Raw genomic sequence first — 20,127 nt, 5'->3', positions numbered from 1 at the left:
GCTCTATGTCATCTGTGCCTGTGCTCCATACAGTTTCTTCTACAGGCCTGTGCACATCCAAGACACCTGAAGGAATCTCCCTTGAAGTGAAGATGTCACTACTCTGCATCCAACTGCACCGCAACAAAGCTGACCGGTCTGCTGTTCCTTAGCTTCTACGGACTACGAAAGGTTCAGCAACACAAGTGGTGGTTCTGCAACTCCCTCGAGGCCTGCACTGTTTTCATAGCATGTTTGAAGCCAGTATCCCTCGTTGGAACAGCTGGAGCAGTACCCCTGTGCATCACATCGACTTGCCGTTGCCAAGGCTTGTTGACTCTCTTCACCAGAGATCTTCAGGCTCCAAGAACCTCCAGCCTCAAACATCTCCTGCAACCAAGATATTTGCCTGCACTGCATCCTCTGCACAGCGGACCTTCATCCTTTGGTGAGCTGCTCAAGGTCCTCATGCGACTCCTGTGCCTTGGACCCGTGGGTCCTTTTAAGGGTCTTCTTTGGCTCCAGTGGGCTCCTCTGCTTGCTCGGGCCTGCTCTGACTTACCTGCTTGTGGTGAGTCACTTTGATGGTACTGACACTGCACCTTCTTCGACTACTACGTTGGTTGCCGTTGCCAAGGCTTGTTGGTGCCCCTGTCGGGCACTGACCATCTGGCTCTTGACATTCGATGTGGGACAGCTTGTGAATGGCTCCTACTCTTCCACTGTGTCGTCTGATCCACACAGATGCAACTTCAAGGGCACCGCCAATTCACCTGCAGCTCCGACAGCGATGAACATTCGTCTTCCGTGCCTCCTGGTCACTGAGGGGCATAGAGTCTGTCCCCTCTGCTTGCAGGTACCTCATACTGAATCCACCCTCAGGTTCCACCAGACTCTTTCACCTTCTTTGCGAGTAGCATCTTCACTGAAGTCCTCCATTGTGGTCTACAGCAGTTTCCGACGTCACCTCTCACCTATGCACCCGGCTTCCCTGGTGTAGGTATCCTGATTTCTGGGGTATCCACGGGTGGGGTGCCTCTCAAAACTTCCATCTTCCACTGGGTTTCTTCAGGGTCTTCTGGGAAGAGTCCTTCTTTAAAACTGCAACGGCAACTCACCCATTGACTTGTATTGAGCATGCGGTAGTGTTTCCACTCTGCACACGGCCTTTGTTGGGTTCCTGGGTACTTGCCTTGGGTTGTTCCTTGGGTCCCCAGCTCTTCTTAATCTTCTGGGTCCAGTCTCGACTTAAGTCGTGGTTCGAATTCCACTATTTTAGTATATGGGTTGGTCTCCCCTTAGAGACCACTGTGTTTTTGTGCTACTTACATGTTCGATTATCCAAGTATTGTGTGCATTGTGGTTATAAACTCGGGTACGATTGTTAGTGAGTTTTTATAACAAATACATATTTTTATAACTACACTGTGTGGTTCTTTTTCACTTAACCTACACCATAAGATTAAGTACTGATAAAACAAGCTGCTTTACACTCCTTCTGGACTAAGTCTGAAGGCTGCTCTTCACAGCTACTACTTAGAGAGCTTTCTAAGTTTGTCTAAGACCACTAAAACCACCATAAGGGCTGTCTGTATTAGTGCATGGTGTTACACTTTACATAAGTGAGCACCATATACTAAGCCAGCCTCCTACAATGACTTATTGTTGTTTCGTTGACACAAGATAATAAAATGGAAGACACAACTGAAATGGTTATTTCTGTTTTAAAAAATATCACTAGTAAGACAGCCACATAAGTGGATGTTTTTATTTTTTATTTCAAGCATATGAAGGCCACATTTAGGTGACTGCTCATTTCCTTTTTTCTATTTATATATTTGTGACATGAGCTTGCAATAAAATATAATACCAAAAATAACCATTGTAGCAGTTTGCCAAGGCCAGACGGATTCGCTTTGGCAACATGTTTTAGAATTTAAGCAAATCAACAAAATTATCTCCATCCACAGGATTGCTTTTTTTCCTCTGCATTCAGTTTTTTCTTGTTAGGTTCTTTCTGACTTATGGTAGGTTAAAATTATAAACTGGCACATAAAATGCCTAAACTGGTATGGGAACAAAACTAAATTGAGTCTTTCAGACTTTAAGGAATTTAAAGGCTAATATGATATGACAAGTCACCAACAGAGATCGAAAGTGGCTATTGGCAAGATGGAACAATTTATGACTACGATAAAAAAAAAAGCGAAACCAGACTACTCTCAAATTGCAATCACTGGGCCTGGTGGCTCATGGTCGCTAAATAAGTTACTAAAAGGTGTAGGAGTGGCCCAAATCAGGAATAAAATAAAAGACAGCTTATCGTGGTCAGGATAAAAGCTGCTGGCCTAGATAGTTATCGTCCTAGGATGACTGTACCGAGGAGCTTTTAAAACCATAATATAGGGAGGGAATTTTGATATGCTTGAGCATCAGGTGGACAAAAACAGGGATAGACAATAAGCGTTAGGAGCTAAATGGGAAATGTGCATCGAGAAATTTGTCTAGAGAGTCTGATGTATTGGATATTTGGTGATTATAACATTAAGTTCTTCAGGAATATACTTACCATGGTCATTTTTCTGAAACAGACCGTTTTTTGCTTAGTATAGCACAGATGTAAGTAATCAGGAATAAACACAATGGGTTGTTGTCTGACTGTGCTAAGGTTTAACAAACACTAAGTAAAGTAAGTAAGTAAAACCTTTATAGAGCACATGAATGCCGGGGTGTCTTGGCGCTGAATGTAACGTGTACGGTTTCATGGAGGGCAATGCTTCATTTCCCTATGAGGGGAATAGCCAGGTCTTAAGCATTTTCCTAAACAGGGGTCTAATAGGTTGTAACCTAGTGGCGACCGGCAATTCATTCCAGAGCTGAGCCATCTGACAGGAAATACTTCTAACCCCCCCCCCCCCCCCCCAAATCTGGCCCTATGGATTTTGAGGACCTAAACTAGTCCTTTGTTGGCAGATCTAAGATGTGCCGTGGGCAGTACCATCAGAAGAGTTTCTGCATATCCGATGACCCTCCACCATACAATACTTTATGCACCAAGCATAGAGCCTTGAATTTGATGCAGTGCTTAACCGGAAGCCAATGAAGCTCCCTAATTCTGCTGGAAATAGGATGGTATTTGGGAATGTTGAGCAGCACTCGTGCTGCAGCGTTCTGTAAAGATTGAAGTTTTACTAATTGGCACTTGTCAATGCCCAAGAAATGCCCATTGCAGTAGTCAATTCTTGAAAGAATTATTGCGACTACTACGGTTTTCCTGAGATCCAGGGGAATAACATGTAGGTCTTGCCAATTCCAAAGCCTGAAGCTGGAATATAAGCACATAGGCCCTAGGATATCTGACCCATGTAAGGGGAAACGCCCCCCTAATGCAGTTATTTACTCCCAAACTTCTCCAGAAAATACTATTAGCAGTTCTGTCCATAGCTGGAACCGCTTCTTAAGCAATGTTAGATCCTTGCCTAAGCACGCAGTAGATGTTTGGGACCTACTCACCTCAAAGAACCCCGATATAGGATTCTTGACGGAAACCTGGCTTAAACCAAGCTCCACCCCCGCTATTGCAGTGGCACTCCGAAGGGCTACCGCACTCAAAGGCTGGATAGACAGTCCAAAGTGGGTGGAGGTATAGCCATCATTCATAAAGACTCCATTAAAGTAGCTATGCTCGAGCAACGCTGCAATGAAAAATTTAAATCTTAGTCTTTAGAAAGGATCTGCTATCACAACATAGTTGGAAAGGTGCCCTTGTATACCGGCCTCCAGGTCCACTTTTGGATTTCTCGCTCCAACTTATGGAATTAATAGCTCCTCATGTCATCTCCACTAAAAATGTTCTACTCCTGGTAGATTTCAACGTACATAGTGAGTGTACCACAAATCAGGCTTAGCCACTCTAGATCTTGGTAAGATCAACGACGGCCCCACACATTCAGCAGGACATACATTAGATCTTATTCTTACTAACTCTCCCAACATCTTCTGTAAAATTCCCTGCCCACTTACATGGAAGGACCATGCGTTAATTTACTTTCAAATCAAGGGCCCCAGGGTTCACGACACTCCACCTTTGGCTCCCCACAATCTTCGCAGACAGTGACACAAAATCACCCCGGATCATTTTCAGGATACAATTCCAGCATCTTGGAACCTTGAGTTAGATAATGTTGAGGAATGCCTGGCTCGCTACAACTCTACAATAAAAACGGCCATTGTTCATCTGGCCCCTCTGAAACAATACCCTAGTTCAGCCGGACACCCCCAGGCAGTGTGGTTCTCATCGGACCTACAGCCAGAAAAACGTCTGTGCAAGACTCTGGAAAGGCGTTGGCGCCGTTCCCATGATGTACAGGATAAGAGAGATACAAGACCGCTCTGACCCAATATCACAAAAACATAAAAATGGCAGGTAGAGCCCATATTCCGCTACAGCTCAATCAGGTAGGGAATGCCCCCAAAGTCTTATACCAAATTCTTAAAACTTTCACTAATTGGAAGGCTTGCAATATTGAGGCGGCCCCCTCACAAGCACTCTATGATAACTTAGCAATACAGGAGAGGGGTGGGTGCACACTGCTTCACACTCCAGCACTCAGTTCACCCCGATGCATCATAATAAATGCAGTGCATCATAACACTTTCTTTAGTGTAAGGCTTTCGTTTTTCACCCTGGTTGGTGCAGCCAGTGCTGTGTATCTCTAGTGATATACAGCAATGTCTGCACCAACTTTGGTGAAAAACTCCAGCTAATTGTAAAGTAAGTTTGAACCGTGTACTGCATTTACCAGGATGCAAAGAGGTGAACTGTGCTGGGACTGTGAGGCAGTGTGCTCCCAACCCCCATTAAATTAGCAATACATTTTACACAGAAAACTGAGCTGATTTATGATCAGTAAGATATTGGAAAAACACATCAACAAACATCTATCTGACCATGTCGAATCCACGGGATGCCTTGATCCATCTCAGTCTGGATTTAGGCCTAGGCACAGCACAGAGTCGGCTTTGATTGCTGTTACCAACAACATCAGGCAGTCCCTGGACAACGGACATGCAGTACTACTTGTACTGCTTGATCTATCAGCCGTCTTCGATACGGTGTCTCGTCAGATCCTGCTCAGGAGACTTAAAGAGGTTGGAATCCAAAGACAAGCCTTTCAGTGGATGTCGAGCTTTCTCTCCCTCTGAACTCAGACTATTAACCTAGGCCCCTTCCGCTCGAAAATCATGGGACTGATTAAGGGAGTGCCACAGGACTCCTGTCTCAGTCCCACTTTATTTAACATTAATGTTGCTCCCCTACCGGATTTACTCAGGAAGTTGGGCTTTACACCAATGTCGTACACTGATGACACTCAGCTTTTATTCTCATTTAACAAATCCCCTCCCAAGGCCCAATCTGCCTTCTTGGAAGGTATGATTGACATAGCTAGCTGGATGAGGAACAATTTCCTCCAGCTCAGCGCAGGGAGTAACGAGATTTATGCTGTTTGGAAATGCACCACTGCTGTGGTCCCCAAATTGGTGGCCGGAGGATCTATGCGGCCCTCCGGAGCCCAAGACTGTGGTCAAGAAACTTGGCATACACTTAGACCAGGAACTGAACATGAAAGAGCATGTTGCAACCACCGCAGGGTCCTGCAGCCATGTACTTGGCCTGCTACGGAGAGTCTTCCCCTTCCTCCCATTGTCTACACGGAAAACTCTCATTCAGGCATTAGTGCCGAGCCGCCTGGATGACTGTAATGCTCTTCTGATCTCAGTTAATGAGTCCTTGCTGAGCAGATTATAAGTAGTCTAAAACACTGCGGCTCGCCTCGTCTTGAACGCTCCCCCTTGAACTGCCTCTCTTCCTCTCCTACAGCAACTTCATTGGCTCCCGGTACGCAAACGAGTCAAATTTAAATTTTGTTGTATTGTGCACATAACCTTGAACGGCAAAGGCCCCAGCTATCTTATAGGGAAATTCAACTATTACACACCTTCTAGGCCACTCCACTCAGGAACTAAAACTTTGTTTCCTGTACCGCATTTCAAAATATGTGACTGGGTGGGAAAGCTTTCTTTGACCTAGCCCCTTTCTACTGGAATCCACTCCCTATCCATCTGTGGCAATGCCCTGATCTCCTTCAATTCAGAAGGCTCCTTAAAACTGCATTGTTTAACCTGTACGTCCATGGCCTACAGCAGCTCCTCCATAGCATGGAGATACCCCTTCGGGGGTGATTCAGGTGCTTTATAAATTAAAGGCAACATTTTGAGCAGGGTTTTTAGTAAAAAGAAGCAGAAGGATGCCAAGAGATTGATCTGACCTGAAAAGTTTAGTTGGTCATCGAACATGAATCCCAAGTTCCTAGATTTTACCGACTGGTCAGGGCAGCGACCTGCTTCTACTGACCACCATATTTGGTTCCAGAGAGGAGGCCAGTTTCCAAACTCCATGACCTCCGTATTATCTGTATTCGATTTGACATTTGGCGAGTTCCCAACAGGCTTGTGGGGGGTTATTTTCCCCTTTTGAGGGATTAAGCAAGGGGGCCAATGAAAAAGTGGCTCTAGTGACTTCAGTAACTGAGTCTAATGAATTATTATTCCTCTTGGGAGGACAGAGCGGGTGTGATAGTGGGAGTGCTTGTAGTCTCCCTGACCGTTAATGAAAAGTTGCAGGAACTGCACAGAAATGGGAGGTAGTCCCTTTTCCCCAACCTGAATAGGGGAGTTACACCACTTATTGTAGGCCAGTAGCTGTTCCCTAGTGTAATCTGGCAGGGAAAACAGGCAGGGGACCTGGCGCATGACCCATTCTCGCACTGACTGGCACAGACGGCTTGCCTGTGGCACGCCCGCTGCGTGGTCGTGCCAGCATGCTCATTTTATCCCCTGCGTGCTGAAACAACTAGCACACTGACCTTGTAAAGGGCAGGCCCGCTTTTACATAGGGGCACCACACACAGATTTATCACAAAAAAGCAGCACCCCATGAGGTGGTCGTTCAAAAGAAAGTTTTGAACAATAATGGATGCTTATAACTCCTCAAAACTGAAGCACGTATATTGTGGCCCTGTAAATGAGAGATCTGCAAACCTTTTGGTGGTATGATTATGTCGAATAAAGCTTGTTTGACTGACTGACTGAAAACCTGATCTCAGAAATTAAGAGCCTCGAAAAAGAGCTGGTGGATGATGTACACTGTAGTCGAGGGGCGGAGTGGAAGCAAAGTCTTCCCAAGACAAGAGAATTAAAGATCGAATAGATTATTGGGCAAGAGGTCTAAGTAAACCACACAGAATGAAAGTCGCAAACCACAATAATAACAAGCATTGGCATAGCCAATAGCGCTCGCTTTTGGGACCTTATAAGTGTTTAGCCATGCAACAGTTGCATAACTAAATACTTATAAGGTCCCAAAAGCGAGACCTATTGGCTATGCCAATGCTTGTTTCTGTTTATTACTGCTCTGTAGTAATGGCGGCGCACAGGTGCCACCATTACTACAAAGGAGTAATAAACAGGCAAAAAAAACCTGGCTCACGGAGAACATCAAAGTGGCCATGCGGCCGTGAAAGGGGTCGCAATCGCGATCAAACATCAAAGCGGCCGTGCGGCTGCGAAAGTGAGGCGCGCGCGCCCGCGCACATGCACTGTAGCTCTATGCTACAGTGGTAGCACTTTTTTGAGCCCTCACAATAAGTCTCGCCAGACCAGCGCATGCGCTGGATCAGGTGAGACCTAAAAATGGTAAATCTGTAGCACTACTAACCTGCACAGGCAACACAAGTAATCAAATCGGGAGAGTAAAAGATTCAAAAGGAAATTTTCCGTGTAAAACTTAAAAATGAAAGTCTTTTAGAGATTGATACAGACCTCACGTTGAGAGCAAGAAAAGGGGAGTGTGGATCACTGAGGAGCCTGCCTAGAGAAGATTGAACTTAAAAACCTTAAGGGCTGCATCAGTTAATATCTGGCCAGGAAGACTAGTTTTTGAAGGCCATTAAGGAAGCTATAGCATCTCTAAAGGAAGGAAGAGTGAGTGGATGAGATGGTCAGGAAATGATACTTTAAAAAAACTTGGAAACAAAAGCACCTACATTGTATACGCTGTTTAAAGACAGTGAGGGTGGTACAGGCCAATCCACCAGACTATAAAATATATGCTGTAAAAGACTAAAGAAACTAGTCCCCCAGGTTTATTATGAGGAGCAGCATGGGTTTATTCAGTCCCGGAAGTACATGATCATGTGACTGACCTTCCAATTGGAACTTTCTATAGTTCTTAGAGAGGGCGAGCCACAATCTTTAACAACCGTTGATGCCTAAAAGTTCTGTTCTTTGGGAATTGTATTTTAGAGATAATTACTTTTTCGGATTAGCTGGATAGGAATATCAAACCTCTATTTAAGAGTCAACAAATAACTGATAATCAATCAGGAAACTACAGCTATATTTAAAACAGATACGGGAAGACGATAGGACTATCTAATAAGTCATGTCCAGTTTGAAGTGCATATTCAGCCCTCCTCAAGTTATTTAACCTTTGCGGGTTGATGAGGAAATCTGATCTGAAGGGACGGTTGCCAAAGCATTTATGCAAAATGAACTATTGATAGACAGAATGCAGAACAATTCACCCCAGTACAGAGATCTGGGCCTAAATCCATTGTTTTTTTGCTCACCATGCCATTCCAGTTTGGAGCCAGCCATATGCAAATCAGTCTTGACCCTGTGCCCAATGGGAACAGTCCAGCCTGAACTGCCAGGCCAGGTCCTCCTTGGACTGGAAACAAGCATCCTAGGACCGGTTTCGGGGTTTTACCCCTCTTCTGCCAGAATAGCATGATTCCAGTGGCAAGGAGAGCACAGGACTCCCGTCTGAGCATACCCGTCCCACTCAGGGTGACAAATGCAACAAGCCTTGGCATAGCCAATAGGTCTCGCCTTTGGGACCTTATAAGTGTTTAGCCATGCAACAGTTGCATAACTAAATACTTATAAGGTCCCAAAAGCGAGACCTACTGGCTATGCAAAGCGGCCGTGTGGCCACGAAAGTGAAAGTAATTGCGGTAAAGCGCGGCGAGCGCGCCCGCGCACATTCACTGTAGCTCTAGGCTGGCCTGGTAGCACTTTTTGGAGCCCTCTCAATAAGTCTCGCCAGACCAGCGCATGCGCTGGGTCAGGCGAGACCTAAAAATAACAGCTGATGGACAGAATGCAGAACAATGTCATACATTCACCCCAGTACAGAGATCGTGTTTCGCTGTTCGCCCTATGTGGGAAGGGTATGCCCAGACGTGGGTCCCGTGCTCACTACGCCACTGGAGTCAAGCTATCCTGGCTGAAGAGGGGTGAAATCCCGAAACTGGTCCTAGGATGCTTGATTCCGGTCCAGGGAAGTCATGGCTTGGCAGTTCGATCTGGACTGTTCCCATGAGGCACAGGGTCAAGACTGATTTGCATATGGCCATGTCTGAACTGGGGTGGCGTGGTGAGCAAAATAACGAAGGATTAAACCCAGATCTGTGACTAGGGGTGAATGTTTTGCCAATGTGCAACTTTCCATCCATCATCTTGTGTGTTTTGCCAAAGCATTTATGGCATTTTTGAAATTTGCAACGGTTTGCACGAGTATGCCTGAGTAGTCAAAACAGTCGCAGGATTACTCCTAGAAAAGCTTAATGAATTTCCATTTACACATATCTGAATGCATTTCTGCATGTATAAATACACACAGCGTACATTTATGCACGTGAAAATGTTTTACAGTGCAATTGTACTTTACAACTTTTTTTTTCTGCACGGAAAATAGTTTTTATCATGCTCCAAGGCAAGATTAACAGATCAAAAAGCACACAAATGATTTACAGAATGCGAAACAAATCAAACATTCACCCCCCCCAGTCAAAAGATCTGGGTTACATCCATCATTCTTTTGCTCTCCATGCCACTCCAGTTTAGGCCCAGCCATATGTAAATCGATCTTGACCCTGCTCCTCATGGGAGCAGTCAAGCCTCAACTGCCAAGCCAGGTCCTCTCTTGACCATAAACTAGCATCCTGGGACCAGTTTCGGGATATCACCCTTGATCAGCCAGGCTAGCATGAATCCAGTGGCTCAGTGAGCCCGGGACCCAAGTCTGGGCAGTTCCAGTGCACTTAGGGTGAGAATGAAAATTACATAGAAATGATGGATGGAATGCGGAACAAATCAAATATTCATCCCCAGTCAAGAGATTTGGGTTAAAGCCATAGTTATTTTGCTCACCATGCCACCCCATTTTAGACCCAGCCAAATGCAAATCAGTCTCGACCCTGCTCCTGATGGAAACAGTCCAGTCCGAACTGCCAAGCCGGGACTTACCTGGAACAGAAAAAAGCATCCTGGGAGCGGTTTCAGTGTACTACGATGGATTTTAACCCAAATCTGTGACTGGAGGTGAATGTTTGATTCCAGCATTCCATCCATCATCTGTTCTTTTTAACCCCTTCAGTGCCCATGACGAGCTGGACTCGTCATGGGCCGCGGTGGCGCTGTGCCCATGACGAGTCCAGCTCGTCATAGACCCCGCCCGCTAATACAACGGCCGGCACAGGGCGGGGAAAGGGGCGGGCACTGAAGGGGTTAAGATTAAGGTAGCTGCAATATTCTAATACCCAATTAACAGAGTGAAAAAATGGGGTTGAGTAAGAGATATTGCGCCCACTTCACATTTCTTTTTTGTGATATGTAAAACTGAACTATGATAATGGTTTGCAAATGATGTAATATTGTAATATTTATGCACTATTGCATCTAATATAACACTTCGTTAAATTGCTGGTGTGTATGGGTTACAATTTTACATTTTTTGTCAGAAATGTGTGATACACTATCTAGGACACCTCTGCAGGAGTAGCTATGGGGATGGGGAAGTCGAATTACATAAACCGGCACACACATACATACTCGCACACCCATCTACATGCACTCTCACACACACCCATACATTCATAAGTGTACACACATACACTCACCATCCACAAGCACACACACCATTCACAGAACGCATGCACTAAGACAAATTTATACATGCACACACCCATACACAAAACAACAACAAAAAAAACACAGAGGCAGGAGGGAAAAGAAACAAGTTACTTACCTGTAACTACAATTATCCAGTATTGGTATCTTTCATGGATTCACATGCCTGAATCGTTCCCCGTCGTCGTAGTGGGAGTCCCACGGTACATAAATAAAGTAGTAAATAGTACCCTTCCATAGGCTATTATGGTAGCAACCATATACTCTATAGCCTATTAGTCTCCTTTTACGAAAAGGATCAAACTGAAAACTCAGCCAATCGGCACCCACCACCCTCTAGAACCTTCCCAAGAGAGGCTGAGTCCCTCAGATTTTCCAGCACGAGTATAGTCAGTACTGTATCCTAGAGGTGCCTCTCCGGGGAGGAGGGTGGGTTGCATGTGAATCTATGAAAGATACCAATACAGGATAACTGTAGTTACAGGTAAGTAACTTCTTTCTTATCCAGTATTGGGGTATCTTTCATAGATTCACATGCCTGAATCAGAATAGTAAGCAGTTCCTTATCTAGAATATATAAATAAATATATATATATATATATATATATATATATATATATATATATATATATATATATATATATATAACCTACTGGCGGTCGCCACTAGGTAGTTATAGTAAGGCCCTATTTTCCATAGGAAATCCACAACATTCTATTCCCAATAAGTCTGGCGCCGGTTGACAAATCTTTGCTTAATTTTCCAAACTTTTGACCAGCTCCGGTCCACTCCTATCCTGAAAGTTTCGTGGTGATTCGTCAAGCGGGGGCCGAGAAAAAAGGGGGGTCCCAAAACGCGTTTTCCCCATGCAATTTCCCATAGGACCTGTTGACGCAGCTACAGCCCGAACTGCTGAACGGAATTACACCAAATTTGGCAAAGAGGTAGTCCTCAGTTCAGACTCATGCCTTTTGCATAAATGGTGTAAATCTGTTCAGTAGTTCCTGAGAAAATTAGAAACAAAAAGATAGATATATTTATGGCCTCGGAGGATCCGCGCACCCTAATCGCACCCTCCCCGAACCGAGCGCGCACCCTCCCGATCACGCGCTGAATGCTAATTGGCTGTCGAGTGTCTGTCTACATTCGAAACCAGGAACTGTTGGCAGCCATTTTGTGCCTCGGTAGAAGCGAGGCTGAAGAAGTAAGGGGAATAAGTGTTTAAAACATATAAAGGGGGCAGGGTAGAAATACTCTGACCCTCTAGTGTTGCTTAGGGGGTCCCAGAAGGACCCCCTGGGGCCCCCTTTTTAAAAAGAACAAAAAACGGTGAAATGCGCGCAGGGTGCGCGAATCCGGCCAGGAAAAAAAAAAAACCCGAAGCACAGGCTTCCGCGCTTCATTAAAAATTAGCCCCCGGGGGGCCAAATCCCGGGGGCAAAATGGTTATACATTAATAGGGGGAGGGGGGCTGCGTGGCCCCTCTCCTTTAGCCCTAGAGGGCCTGGGGACCGCCACCCCCCAGGGCCGGCTCCTACAGTATCCTGGGGTGCCCACCCCCAGGACACTGTTTGCTATGAGAGGGCGGGAGTCTCCCGCCCTCCCATAGCAAACTTCATTAGGATTTTTGAAAGAGAGAGCAGGGAAACCTGCTCTCTCTTTCAAAATCCAAACGATACTGCTTTTCCACACGGGGAGCTGCATGTCAGCAGCTCCCCATGTGGAAAAGCAATGCCGGCTCCCGAAGGACGCGGGGAGCCGGCTGGGACCGTGGGAGCGTTGGGGCTCCCCCCACGGTCTCCAGCTTTTTTTTTTTATAAGCCCCAGGGGATGGGGTCCCCGGGGATAATAAAAATTAGTGATAGGGGCTATTTTTTGTTTTTACGGTAAAATTAGGAGTCGCGCATCCTAACTCGTTGGGTGCACGGTTCCTCTCGCGTTGGGTGCACGGTTCCTAATGCGTTGGGTGCACGGATCCAAGGAAAAAAACCAGAAAGTTTTGGGAGATAAACATCTAGCTTAAGTGTTTTGTTCTTGAGTGGCTCTAAAACGAGCTGTTGTGTTCATTGAGAGTTTTTGGTACTTATAAGTAAGTACCCATACAGAGTCTAAAGTTGTTGATGAAGACTCTGTTTCCTTCATCAGTAAAGTGTACTCCATCTCTCCTATACATCTCTTGCATATGAAAGCGCAGATTGTTATTGTAAATGGACCCCATTCTATAGTCTTGGAGAAAAGTAGAAACCGATTTATTCACATGTTTCCTAGCTTTCTCAATTTGTGGACAAAAATGATTGGACCAGTTCCACTTCTGCCTTTGGCATATGTTAGAATACACAAAGGCAGTTTTGGGAAAAAGTGAAAACAATTCTGCAAAGGTGTCCTTCATAAGCATTTCCAGACCTACCCCAGTCAAAGTGCCTAGGTCATTGCCACCACAGTGCACTATTATGAGGTCAGGGTGTTGGATATGCATAAAGGTTTTTACCAATGGCATCAATTGGTGCCACTTTAACCCTCAATGTCCAATCCATTTAATGTCTACATTTGGCAAACCTAGGTCTTTGTGAATGCCTTTGTTTTCTGCATACCTTTGGCTCCAGAAAATATAGCTGTGTCCCACAATCCACACTCTAAGCATCTTGAAGTGAGGTCTGGATGCACTCAGATGGTCTCTGTAAATGAAATGGCAGTTTGAAAAGTAAGATTTTTCTAAAATGGTGGCTAAGAAGCAGTTTTGAAAAAAGACAAGAAATCATTGGTTGTTTGACAACCTTCTACACTGAAAGGTAGACCTGTGTGCTCAGTTCAGTGTTCCATGACCTGTTGCTATGGTAACAAGCAGAAGGCAGATTGGGGGTAGGGGGTAAGGTTCAATTTTGTTATTTGGAAAGGGTTGAAATGTTTAACCAATATAAATGTGTGTTTGCTTTTGAATTTATGTGGGAAGGAATGTGATTTGATGTTTACATGTATATGTATGGAAAATGAGAGGGAAACTTTGCCATTCTTTGGTTTTGCTGAGAGGTGAACAGTGCAGAGATTCTGTATAAGAAAATATGGTGAGTGACTGATATACTTCTTAATATACAAAACAACTTGAAAGGTGAGTTATTTAATTGTGAGGGGATGTATGTAGACTATTTTGATTTTAATCAGACTAATGTATTTCTCCTGCTAAAGTGCAGGGAGTACTTTTTTTGTCTACAATCTTATTGACAGTGTGTGTGCATGTAGAAACCATTCTGTGATAGGCATTTGTGTTTTTCATGTGTTTGCAGACAGATAACTGTGCTGTTTTTATATTTTGGTAGAATTAGAAATAAGTCATTGTTTATGAATTTGCAAAATGAGTCATGTTTCTACACTAAAATGTAGTACTCGTAGATTAAGAAATGTGTTTTGGTAAACTCCTAGGGATAGTGTTGTTTGTCTAGAATCACACTGAGTCTGTGTGCATTTGGGTAACCATTGTGAGAGAAGCATTTAGTAACATCATGTATTTGCTGACAGATGACTGTTTTAAAACCTGTCATGTTGTCATGTTTTAGTAGCATTAGAAGCCAGTCTTTGCTTATGCATTGATAAAATGAGTCAGGCATTGACAGTAAAGTGCAGTACTGAAATATGTAGATTGTGTGCAGTACCCTTATCCCTTCCAGAGTAGTGAATGAGTTTTGGTAAACTCGTAGGGATAGTGTTGCTTGTCTAGAATCACACTGAGTCGGTGTGCATTTGGGAACCACTGTGAGAGAAGCATTTGGTAACATTATGTATTTGCTGACAGATAAGTGTTTTAAAACCTGTCATGTTGTCAAGTTTTAGTAGCATTAGAAGCCAGTCTTTGCTTATGCATTGATAAAATGAGTTAGGCTTTGACACTAAAGTTCAGTACTTACATATGTAGATTGTGTGCAGTCCCTGTACCCCTTCCACAGTAGTGAATGAGTTTTGGTAAACTCCTGGAGATAGTGTTGCTTGTCTAGAATCACACTGAGTCTGTGTGCATTTGGGTAAGGATTGTGAGAAAAGGATTTGGTAACATCGTGTATTTGCTGACAGATAACTGTTTTAAAACCTGTCTTGTTGTCAAGTTTTAGCAGCATTAAAAGCCAGTCTTTGCTTATGCTTTGATTAAATGAGTCAGGCATCGACACTAAAGTGGAGTCCTGAAATATGTAGATTGTGTGCAGTCCCCTTACCCCTTGCACAGTAGTGAATGAGTTTTGGTAAACTCCTAGGGATAGTGTTGCTTGTCTAGAATCACACTGTGAGTCTGTGTGCATTTGGGAACCACTGTGAGAAGCATTTGGGTACTTCATATGTTTGAATATGCATAACTGCTTAAAAACTTTCCTGTTCTCAAGTTTTGTTAGAATTAGAAGGCAGTTATTGTTTATGTAATCACCCAGGAAGTGTCCTTGCAATACTGTAAACATTCAGTTAATATTCAAGTAGTAACTAAGTGAGGCAGGCCTTAGCACATGCATTGATTCAAATGCTTATCCACTATGCATGCAGTCCTCTAACCATCTACACAGTTCTCTTTCACACCTTTAATTCCACAGTCAGTATTCATGCACTTCAAGCAAACACTCTGTTACTCCCCATGTACTCCTCTAGTGACCCATTCAGTAGCGTATACTAAACCATTCACTTTGCCAAAACCCAAACACTTATAAATTCACTCAGGCACTCTCTTTGTAGTACTCTTATCATTCAGTCAGTATCCAAGTGCTCATGCAGCGAGCCAGGCCTTACAACATGGACTGCTTGAAACCCCTATGCAGTATGCATACAGGCCTCTAGTCACCTACACACTTGTCTTTCACTTCTTTAATTAACTAGTCAGTATCTATATACTTCAATAAACATCTGGTCACTCATCTTGCACTCATCCAGTGACTGATCCAGTACCATGTACTAATCTTTTTACTGTGCCAAAACTGAAAAACTTAACAGTTTTACCCAGGCACTCTTCTAGCAGTAGTCTAATGATTCAGTCAGTTTCCAGGTACTCATGCAGTGAACCATGCATTACCACATAGAGGGCTACAAATGTCTATGCAGTATGCATGCAGTCTTCTAACACACTATACACTTGTCTTTAATAGCTTCAATTCCCCAGTGAGTATCCATGTACTTTCAGCAAACATCCTGTCACTCCCCTTGCAGTGTTCCAGTGACTTATTCAGCACCATGCAGTAAAGCATTCACTGCGCCAAAATTGAAACATTTGTAAATTCATCCAGGTACAATTCTTGCAATAGTCCAATCATTCAGTCAGTACCTAAGTACTAATGGAGTGAGGCAGGCCTTAGCACATGGATTGATTAAAATGTGTTTCCAGTATGCATGGAGGCCTGTAACTACCAACACAATTGCCTTTCAGACGTTCAATTTCTCTGTCAGTATCTATAAACTCCAATAAACACTGTCACTTTAATTGCACCCCTCCACTGACTCATTTGGCAGTAAGTACTAACCTATTCACTGCACTAGAATCCAAAATCTTAAAAAGATTTACTGAGTCACTCTTTTTTGTAGTACTCTAATGATTCAGTCAGTAGTCAGGTAGTTTTGCAGTGATCCAAGTGTTACTCTATGGACTGTTTCAAACGTCTATCCATTATGGATGTAGGTCTCTAGCCACCTACATACTTGTCTTTCACACCTTCAATATCCCAGACAGTATTCATACAGTTCCCGCAAATACTCTCTCTCTCCTTATACTTCTCCAGTGACCCATTCAGCACCATGTACTAATCCATTCACTGCACCGAAAGGCAACCACTTATACATTCACCCAGGTAGTCTCCTTGCAGTGCTTTAATCATTCAGTCAGTACCCAAGTACTCATGCAGTGAGCCAGCCCTTAGCACATGAATTGCTTCAAACGTCTATCCAGTATGCATGCAGTCTTCGAACCACCTACACACTTGTCTTTCACAACTTTTATTCCCCACTCAGTATACATACAGTGCAGCAAACATCCTATCACACCCCTTGTACTCCTCCAGTGACCCATTCAGCACCATGTACTAATCCATTCACTGCGCCAAAAGTGAACGATTTATAAATTCACCCAGGCTCTCTCCTTTCGGTACTCTAATCATTTAATCAGTATCCAAATAGTATTGGAGTGAGACAGGCCTTAACATATGGATGGATTGAAACATGTGTCCAGTATGCATGTAGGTCTCTAATCACCTACACACTGGTCTTAGAAAAAGTGGACATGTCCAGATGTGAAGAAATCTATGAACATTACAGTGTACATCCACTTCATTCCAAAGAGGTGATTGGGAATACGATTGAGTTGTTCCAAATGAAAAAAGCAACAGGAAGTTCCATGAGAGTATGGGAAGAGAGTTTGGAAGCTCGTTTTCCGCAGTTGTTTCCAAGAGGAAAAGGTGGACGATATGATGAACGTCCTGTGCAGATTCCTGCATCTGAATATCGGACAACAAGATTATATGCAGAAGATCCAAGATTTCGACAATGTATCCCTTCTATGTTTCATCTTCTGTTTGAAAGTGACCTGTCTGGACTTTCATATGCAGTAAATCACATTTTAAAAACTGGAATGCATCTGCAAAATGTAACTGCAAAGGATTTTATGGATAAAGTGCATCAGAGAGATGATCATTTAGAATCTCAGTTGATTAATCAGATGGCATGTCAGCGAGGGACTAATGAATATTGGTACAGTCGTCATGGAGAACTGAAATGTATGCTACGTAACTTGGGAACTCCTACATGGTTTGTTACATTAAGCTGTGCTGAGTATGCTTGGGATGATTTACTTGAATTTCTTCGAGAGGCAAATTGCAATATAAAAAAATATTGACTACAAGAAACCTGGAGAATTGTGCTCATGGGATCCTGTTAATGTATGCAGATATTTCAATCATAGATTTGAAGCTATGATGTCTTTCATCTGCAATAAAAAGAATCCTCTTCTTGGAGAAGTTGTGGATTTCTTTTGGAGAAAGGAGTATCAAGCAAGAGGTGCTCCTCATATACATATGTTGTTATGGATCAAGGATGCCCCCAAATTTGGAACAGATTCAGATGAAACGGTTTTGTCTTTCATTGAAGATTATGCCACATGTGCTGTACCCAATAGCAAAGAACATAAAAACTTAAAAAACAAGTCTTACGATTCCAAAGCCATCGATGTGGAAAATACTGTCGACGAAAGTACAAGTCAAAGGATAAGTTCTATACCAAATGTCGTTTTGAATTTCCACGTCCTGTATTATCCAAAGGAAGAGTGAACAGTTTTATGTCAGCTATGCGACATACCATCACAAGAAAGTCTCCGAAAAATACCTACAACTTAAAAAGTGAAGAATCAAAATACATAAATGACTACAATGCAGTTCTTTTATCCATGTGGAATTCTAACATTGATATTCAGTATGCTGCGGACAATTCCATTGCTTTCGCTCGGTATGTAACGTCCTACATTACTAAATCAGAAAAGACGGAATTGAAAGAAATGTGGGAAGAGATTTCTCACAAGAAGACTAAGTAAGAAATTATACAGTTTCAGTTTGAAGATGTTATCGCATCATGAAATTGGAGAATATGAATATTCAGATCGGTTATCATCTGCAAGTCTATATTCCAAAAGTAGAAGAATCATTTGGGTGAGTCTAGGTCTTGCAGGAATGCAAAATCGGGTACTGAAATCTGTTAAAAAAATTGAATATTTAGCAGAAAAAGAACCAGAAAGTACAGATATTTTGAAAACGAATATGTTCGACACATATTACCCGAACAGAAGTCATCATCTTGACAGCATGCGTCTCTATGAAGTGCTGCAAAACTACACTTTTAAACGGAATACTACAGAGAACATCAATGATGGAAAATATGCAGTTATTGGTTCTGAAGGATGTCTGGTGAAACAGAAGAAAGGAAATTTAATTAATCACAGGAAACTGAGTTGCGACACTGCTGATAAAAGGGAATTTTACTATTTAGCACTTTTGCAAATGTTCAAACCATGGCGTTCAGAACTGGAATTACTTGGAGATTTTCAGAGCTATGAAGATTCATTTAATGCTTGTAAAGATAGCATACAATGCAGAGCTTTTGCAAATTATGTGAAAATGTTGAATGATGAAATTGATCAAGAAGCTACAATTGCAGCTGAGATTGCTAGAGACAGTTCTCAAGACAGTCAAAGTTCTGCTGCACTGAGTCAAGATCCACTAGGACAACCAATTGTTGAAAATGAAGCAGAAACTGCCATGAATGAGGTGGAAACAGCAATGTATCAAGCTCAAGAAGATGTAATACAGTTAGGAAACTTGGAAGAACAACTAAATGTTGAACAAAAACAAATATATCAACAAGTGAAAGAGCAGATTGACCATGGATTACTTCATGAAAAGAAAGGGTGCTCATGTACATCATTTCAACCTATCCGAATGTATGTGAGTGGTGAAGCTGGAACAGGAAAACGTTTCTTAATTAAAGTAATTACAAGTTATCTGCAGTAAACAACTGAGTCGCATTTGTCTTTTGTTGTCACTGCTCCAACTGGGTTGGCAGCACATAACATTAAAGGAATTACTTTACATCGTTTACTAATGCTACCAGTAGAGCATGAGAACAAATTGGAATACCACAAGCTATCTGGAGAAGCTTGTTGTGAAGTTTTAAGAGTCTTGAAGAAAATGAAACTTCTCATTATTGATGAGGTGAGCATGGTCTCAAACTTGATGCTTGCCTTTGTGCATTTAAGAATGCAACAAATTCTTAAAACAGAGTATGACGTGTTATTTGGAGGAAAACACGTCATAGTTTTTGGAGATCTATTGCAACTCACTCCGGTAAAAGGACAACCGGTATTTAAAACACTTGCACATGAAGATACCAGAAAGTCTCTTGGTAGTGTTGGTAATGTGAACATTTGGACTAATTTTGAATACAAAGAACTGACAACAAATATGCGACAGGCAAATGATGCTGAATATGGAAGTATTCTTCAAGATATTAGAATTGGAATTCTTACAAACATGGCAAACAAGCTTTGGAAAGTCGATTACTTTGCAATGTCTTTCCAAATGAAAAATGTAGTTCCTGCAAAAGTGTACATGA

General features: G+C 42.9%; 1 protein-coding gene across 5 annotated transcripts in view; it reads right to left on the bottom strand.

The window, feature by feature from the left end:
* LOC146789716 (tetratricopeptide repeat protein 21B-like) overlaps positions 1 to 20,127 on the bottom strand; it is a 514,157-nt gene that overhangs the window by 200,212 nt on the left and 293,818 nt on the right. The window lies entirely within an intron of this gene.

The sequence above is a fragment of the Triturus cristatus genome, chromosome 10 (assembly GCF_964204655.1).
Source record: "Triturus cristatus chromosome 10, aTriCri1.1, whole genome shotgun sequence".
Classification (NCBI taxonomy): domain Eukaryota; kingdom Metazoa; phylum Chordata; class Amphibia; order Caudata; family Salamandridae; genus Triturus; species Triturus cristatus.
This window is presented reverse-complemented; position numbering and strand designations above follow the sequence as displayed.